This window comes from Cupressus sempervirens, chromosome 9 (assembly GCF_028749045.1).
Source record: "Cupressus sempervirens isolate cs-2001-9-10 chromosome 9, ASM2874904v1, whole genome shotgun sequence".
In the NCBI taxonomy this organism is placed as follows: domain Eukaryota; kingdom Viridiplantae; phylum Streptophyta; class Pinopsida; order Cupressales; family Cupressaceae; genus Cupressus; species Cupressus sempervirens.
In genome coordinates this window covers 315,148,045-315,153,741 of record NC_143126.1, presented here as the reverse complement: position 1 = coordinate 315,153,741, position 5,697 = coordinate 315,148,045, and the positions used below count along the sequence as shown (strand labels likewise).

The 5,697-nt window shown below is 38.3% G+C and overlaps 1 pseudogene across 1 annotated transcript; it reads left to right on the top strand.

Moving 5' to 3' along the window:
• Positions 1-1,370: 1,370 nt before the first annotated feature.
• On the top strand, positions 1,371-4,876 carry LOC149538644 (pentatricopeptide repeat-containing protein At3g26782, mitochondrial pseudogene; annotated as a pseudogene). Its single transcript, XR_016356081.1, has one exon. The product of XR_016356081.1 is annotated as a pentatricopeptide repeat-containing protein At3g26782, mitochondrial pseudogene (transcript).
• Positions 4,877-5,697: the final 821 nt, after the last annotated feature.

The window sequence follows — 5,697 nt, the reverse complement described above, 5'->3', positions numbered from 1 at the left end:
ATGTACTATATGATAAATGTATAAGTATCCAATGTGATCATATTTGTACAACACAAGAGCAATGTGGACATCAATCACTCTTACTTAAACCTTCGATTAAAGGTTACCTTCACAAATTACCTTCACATAAAAAGTCAATTGTTAAAAATATTGAATCTGTTTTAAATTTCAAGAATGCTAACTTTATATATAATTATTTAGTCGCATGATCTTCCATTGAAAATTGTCTTACAATGAAGAACCTTGAACTAAAGTTGAGGAGGTGTTTATTTGGCTCTTTAAATCATTTCACATGTCAATTTTTTGATCGATAAAAAGTGTTGGTTTGATCAATATTTTGCTAGGCTTCAATTATAACTCATTCACTAGGAAGTGTACCGATAGTTGTTATAGCTAATTTGCACACCCACAAATCCTCAACAATACATTAGATTTTTGATCATTTTTAATTTTTCTCTCTAAGTGGAAAAATATTACTTATGTTTTCCTTAGTAAAATTCATGAATCCTTTCTCATTGCTCAAGATGATCTCTTTATAAGCCTTGGAAGAACATTTTAATAGCATTAGGGGTACACATTTCATAAGTTGAATCAATTTCAAGTTTTAGGTCTTTTCATATCAATTAAAAGTTTTCAATAAATTTTAGGCGTTTTGGTTTCATAATCAGCTTGACCCTTGGACCTTTGGAGTATAAGTGCTAGTATTAGGTTTAAAAAAAAGAATTATGACACCTTTACAATATTAAATACACAGTACTTTGTGATATTGCTATTAGGATTTAACTGTGTGATCATGAGAATAAATGGAGCACTTAGCACTCATTGGATCTAGGTGATGCTGATAGGGGTGAAGCACCGGGACTTCCCAAGAGGTCACCCATCCCAGTAATACTCCACCCTGAGTGCGCTTAACTACAGAGTTTCCTCCATGGTTAAATTCAAAGCTTGCAACTCCATTTGCAAAACCTTCACCAAGTGTTGTGTCTTATAAACCATTCATTTGTAAGTCCCTTAAGCTCGTCAATTGATAAGTAGGAGATAATTTCCATAGAAAATCAAATTGTGATATTGCTATCAAGGTTTAATTGTGTGATTTTTGAGTCAAACTCATTGACTCATGTTTCATGAGTAGTGATTCAACATGAATCCATCTCTCATGAGAATAAATGGAACACTTAGCACTCGTGGATCTATGTGATGCTCAAAGGGGTGAAGCACTGGGACTTCATAGGAGGTCACCTATCCCAGTACTACTCCAGCTTGAACACGCTTGACTACGGAGTTTAAACTCAAAAGAAAGATAAACTCAAAGAAATGTCCTATGGGCGTAAAGGCTTGTTCAGGGTGATTTCAAATGTCCCCAACAACAAATTCTTGAGAAGCTAATTCTGTCGCATTGGGATCACTTTAAGCATATCTTGCCGAAGAGTCTGGTGTGGTTAAGGAAATCAACTTGGAAATGGAGTTGAAATTGAGATCTTCCAATGGGGTGGCGTCAGAGTATGCTACAACATACCGATATTACTGTGGAGAGCGTAAATATGAAAGATGATTAACATAAAGAAAAATGTCTGCAATACGATGTTTAAGGGGGAAGACAATAATGGTGTTTCATTGTGATTGCAGTAGGACGAATCACTCTTTTCCACGCCATAGTCACACAATGCCATCCACAGAGCATATCCAACTCAGAGCATTCTGTCAAGAGGGTTGCTTGAAGGATGCTTGTAAGGTTTTTAATAACATGACAGAGCAAGATGTCATGTCATGGAATTTGATCATCGGAACTTACAGAAGACATGGTTATTTTCGAGAAGCACTGAAACTGTTTCAACAATTTCAGCGAACAGGGGTTCAACCGGATCACTTCACCTTTACCACAATACTTCCTACCTGTGGCCAGACGAGGGCCGTGGAAAAGGGTACGGAAATCCACCAAAGTATAATAGATAGAGGGTTTCTTTCAGATGTTGTAGTTGTAAATGCTCTCATGGATATGTATGCAAAATGTGGGAGGATGCAGAAAGCACGTGCACTGTTTGACAAAATGCCTGAACGAGTTACGGTTTCATGGAATACGATGATTGCAGGATATGCACAAAATGGTGCTCTCGATGAGGCTTTACAGATTTTTGAACGAATGCCTCAACCTAATGTGATTTCATGGACATCAATAATTGCAGGATATGCACAAAGTGGGATTGCTGAGAAAGCCTTGGAGACTTTTAACCAAATGCAATTGGCAGGTGTTAAACAAAACTCTACAACATTTGTCAGCATCATCCCCGCATGTGCTAAATTGGGAGCTGTCAAACCGGGTATGGAAATCCATCGATGCACAATGGAAAGTGGATTTTCGTCTAATGTTGTGATTGCCAGTGCCTTAATGGATATGTATGCAAAATGCGGAAGTATAATGAAGGCTCAGAAACTGTTTGACAAAATGCCTCAACGCGATGTCGTCTCGTGGACTTCGATGATGGTAGGATATACGCAAAATGGATTTGTTGAACAGGCGGTAGAGACTTTTAAGAAAATGAAATTGGCTGGTGTAAGGCCAAATTCCATAACCTTTGTCAGCATCCTCCGAGCCTGTACCCAAATGGGAGCTTTGAGACGAAGTATAGAAATCCATCAAACCATCATAGAAAGCGGATTTCCAAGAGACATTGTAGTTGTGAATGCCCTGATAGACATGTATGCAAAATGTGGAAGCATATGGAAGGCACGTGAACTGTTTAATAATTTGCCTCAAAGAAATGCGCTCTCATGGGCTGCAATCATTGCTGGATATACACAAAACGGGCTTGTTGAAAAATCTTTGGAGACCTTTAAGCAGATGCAATTATCAGGTGTAAAGCCAAGCTCTGCAACCTTTGCCAGCATTCTCCCAGCCTGTGCCAAATTGGGAGCATTGGAAGGGGGCATGGAAATCCATCAAAGTATAATTGAAAGTGGATTTTCATCAGATGTTGTAGTTGCAAATGCTTTGATAGACATGTATGGAAAATGTGGAAGTATACTGAAGGCACGGGAACTCTTTAGCGAAATGTCTGAAAGAAGTGTTGTATCATGGACTGCAATGATTGCAGGATATGCACAAAATGGTTTTCTCGAGGAAGCTTCAAGACTCTTCGAGATAATGCCTCAACGAAATGTGGTTTCATGGACTACGATGATTGCAGGTTATGCACGAAATGGGCTTGTTGAGAAGGCCTTGGAAACCTATCAGGAAATGCAATTGGCAGATGTAAAGCCAAACTTGACAACCTTTACCATCATCCTTTCAGCGACTGCCAGATTGGGAGCTTTGGAGGAGGGTTTCGATATCCACCGAAGCATAATTGAAAGTGGACTTTTATCAAATGCTGTGGTTGTCAGTGGCCTGATAGACATGTATGCAAAGTGTGGAAGCATACACAGGGCACGGAGGCTGTTCGACAAAATGTCTCAACGAGATGTGGTCCTATGGACTGCAATGATAGCAGGATATGCAATGCATGGCTATGGCGAGGATGGCCTTAAACTCTTTGAACTAATGAAGCACTCTGGAACAGACCCAGACCAAGTAAGCTTTGTGTGTGTCTTATTTGCATGCAGCCATGCAGGTTTAGTAGATGAAGGCTGTAAATATTTCAGTTCCATGAGGGACTTTTATTGCATTACACCTAAATTGGAGCATTATGTATGCGTAGTTGATATTCTTGCTCGTGCTGGCTATCTTGAGGAAGCTCTTACCTTTATCATTAAAATGCCAATGAAACCTGTGATTGTCGTGTGGATGTGTTTACTTAGCACTTGTAGATCGCCTATGAATACGAGGTTGGGTACATTTACAGCAAATCTTGTTTTCGAGATGGACCCTAAGAATGCTGCATCTTATGTTCTTCTGTCAGACATCTATGCAGAAGTGGGCAGGTGGGGGGATTCTCAAAAGGTAAGGAGATTGATGAAAGATAAAGAAATAAGAAAGACACCTGGGTGCAGTTGGATTGAAGTCCATAAAAGAGTACATGCTTTTTATGTAGGAGATAGATCACACCCACAGACACAGGAGATCTATGCAATGTTAGAGGAACTGTCTTGTGAGATGAAGGCAGCAGGATATGCTTCAAATTCAAGAGTTGCATTGAATGATGTGGAAAAAGAGGAAAAAGAATTATTCCTCAATCATCATAGTGAGAAGTTAGCAATTGCATTTGGGTTGTTAAACACGTCCCCTGGAGCCACTGTTAGAGTTGTCAAGAATCTTCGAGTATGTGTTGAGTGCCACAATGCAACCAAATTTATCTCCAAGATAGTAGCAAGAAAAATTGTTGTAAGAGATGCAAACCGGTTCCATCATTTCAGTGAAGGAGAATGTTCTTGTGGAGATTATTGGTGATGCTAAATGAAGCAGGCTGCGTATAATATCAAACTTGCAGTGATAAGAAGGAAGCAGCACTTGCAACAAGGTGTATAGTATCATACTAGCAGCAATAAGGAGTCAGATTTTATTTTTCAGTTTATAAGAAGTGCTTTTCTAAAAAGCTCTGAGACGCACACCATGCTGTTGAATTCAGAATGTAAACTGTCCATCCTTGCCTAGATTTATGGGTGGAATCCGTGTTAATTCCTGTATTATATCGTCATGGAGATGTCTGGACATGGCAGCAGTTTTCACAAAGCATGTACATGTCTGGAACATAACGCTAGAGGAATAGGAAAATCAAAAGGAAATGAAAAGTTGCGGTGAAATGGAAATGTATGAAGAAGATTGACAATATAGCCTGATTATTGATTATTGCAACATTTGTAATTTTTCTGGTCCTTTGTTTGGATCGGATTAGCTTGGGCCATTGGTAGGCCTTTCATATAGAATTAATTATATAAATCAGTTGATTTGTGCAATAATTTTAGAGATTTTAGCGGTGGATTTTGCAGGGGTCCACTCCTAATTAAATAGGCTATTCTGAAACATCATTGATGCAGACAAAGCCTCAAACCTCTACCCTGTAAACAGCTATAATCGAATTTGTTAAAAACATAAAGAAGTAGACAATCAATTTGTTCATAATTTGTAACATAGTTACAGATAAGCAAACACTTCCAGTTCTGCATAGCTCACCCTAAAAACCTCTATATGTAACCAGTACCTCCATCCCATTAACAAAGCCAACAATCCAAAATAAATTTTTCGCCTCAGGAAAAAGGTCACAACAGTTACAAACTAAAAATAGGGATCATTAAATAAATAAAGGGAAAGGTCCTTCAGCTGGAGCTGAGCCCTGACTCAGTAATGTCTATATTGAGAATCATGGTTACATTAATCATCCAATTCAATAATCAAACGTTAATTTTGATCAATGAAAATAAGATAAAATTTCACTATATTTCATGTAGAGAAGACGTAAATTAATATCAACTATTGATCATTGAACCACGTAGTTCACAAACAATACTCATATAAACAGCTTACGTCCATTCATCAAAGAATTCATCAGAAGTCATAAAGGAACGGAAACAACCTATCTACGGAAACTATTTGTATCTGAAAATCACACAAAATTTTCCACAGCCATTGCAATTTCTAGATAGAAAATTTCAACATTGGATAGATAATTGCCCGTAGAAGATAAGGCAGCTGAAAACCCCTGCATTGTAAGCTGTATTTCCTCAACTTCTCTTTTTGTTCCTTCAATCTCCGCCCTTTCACCT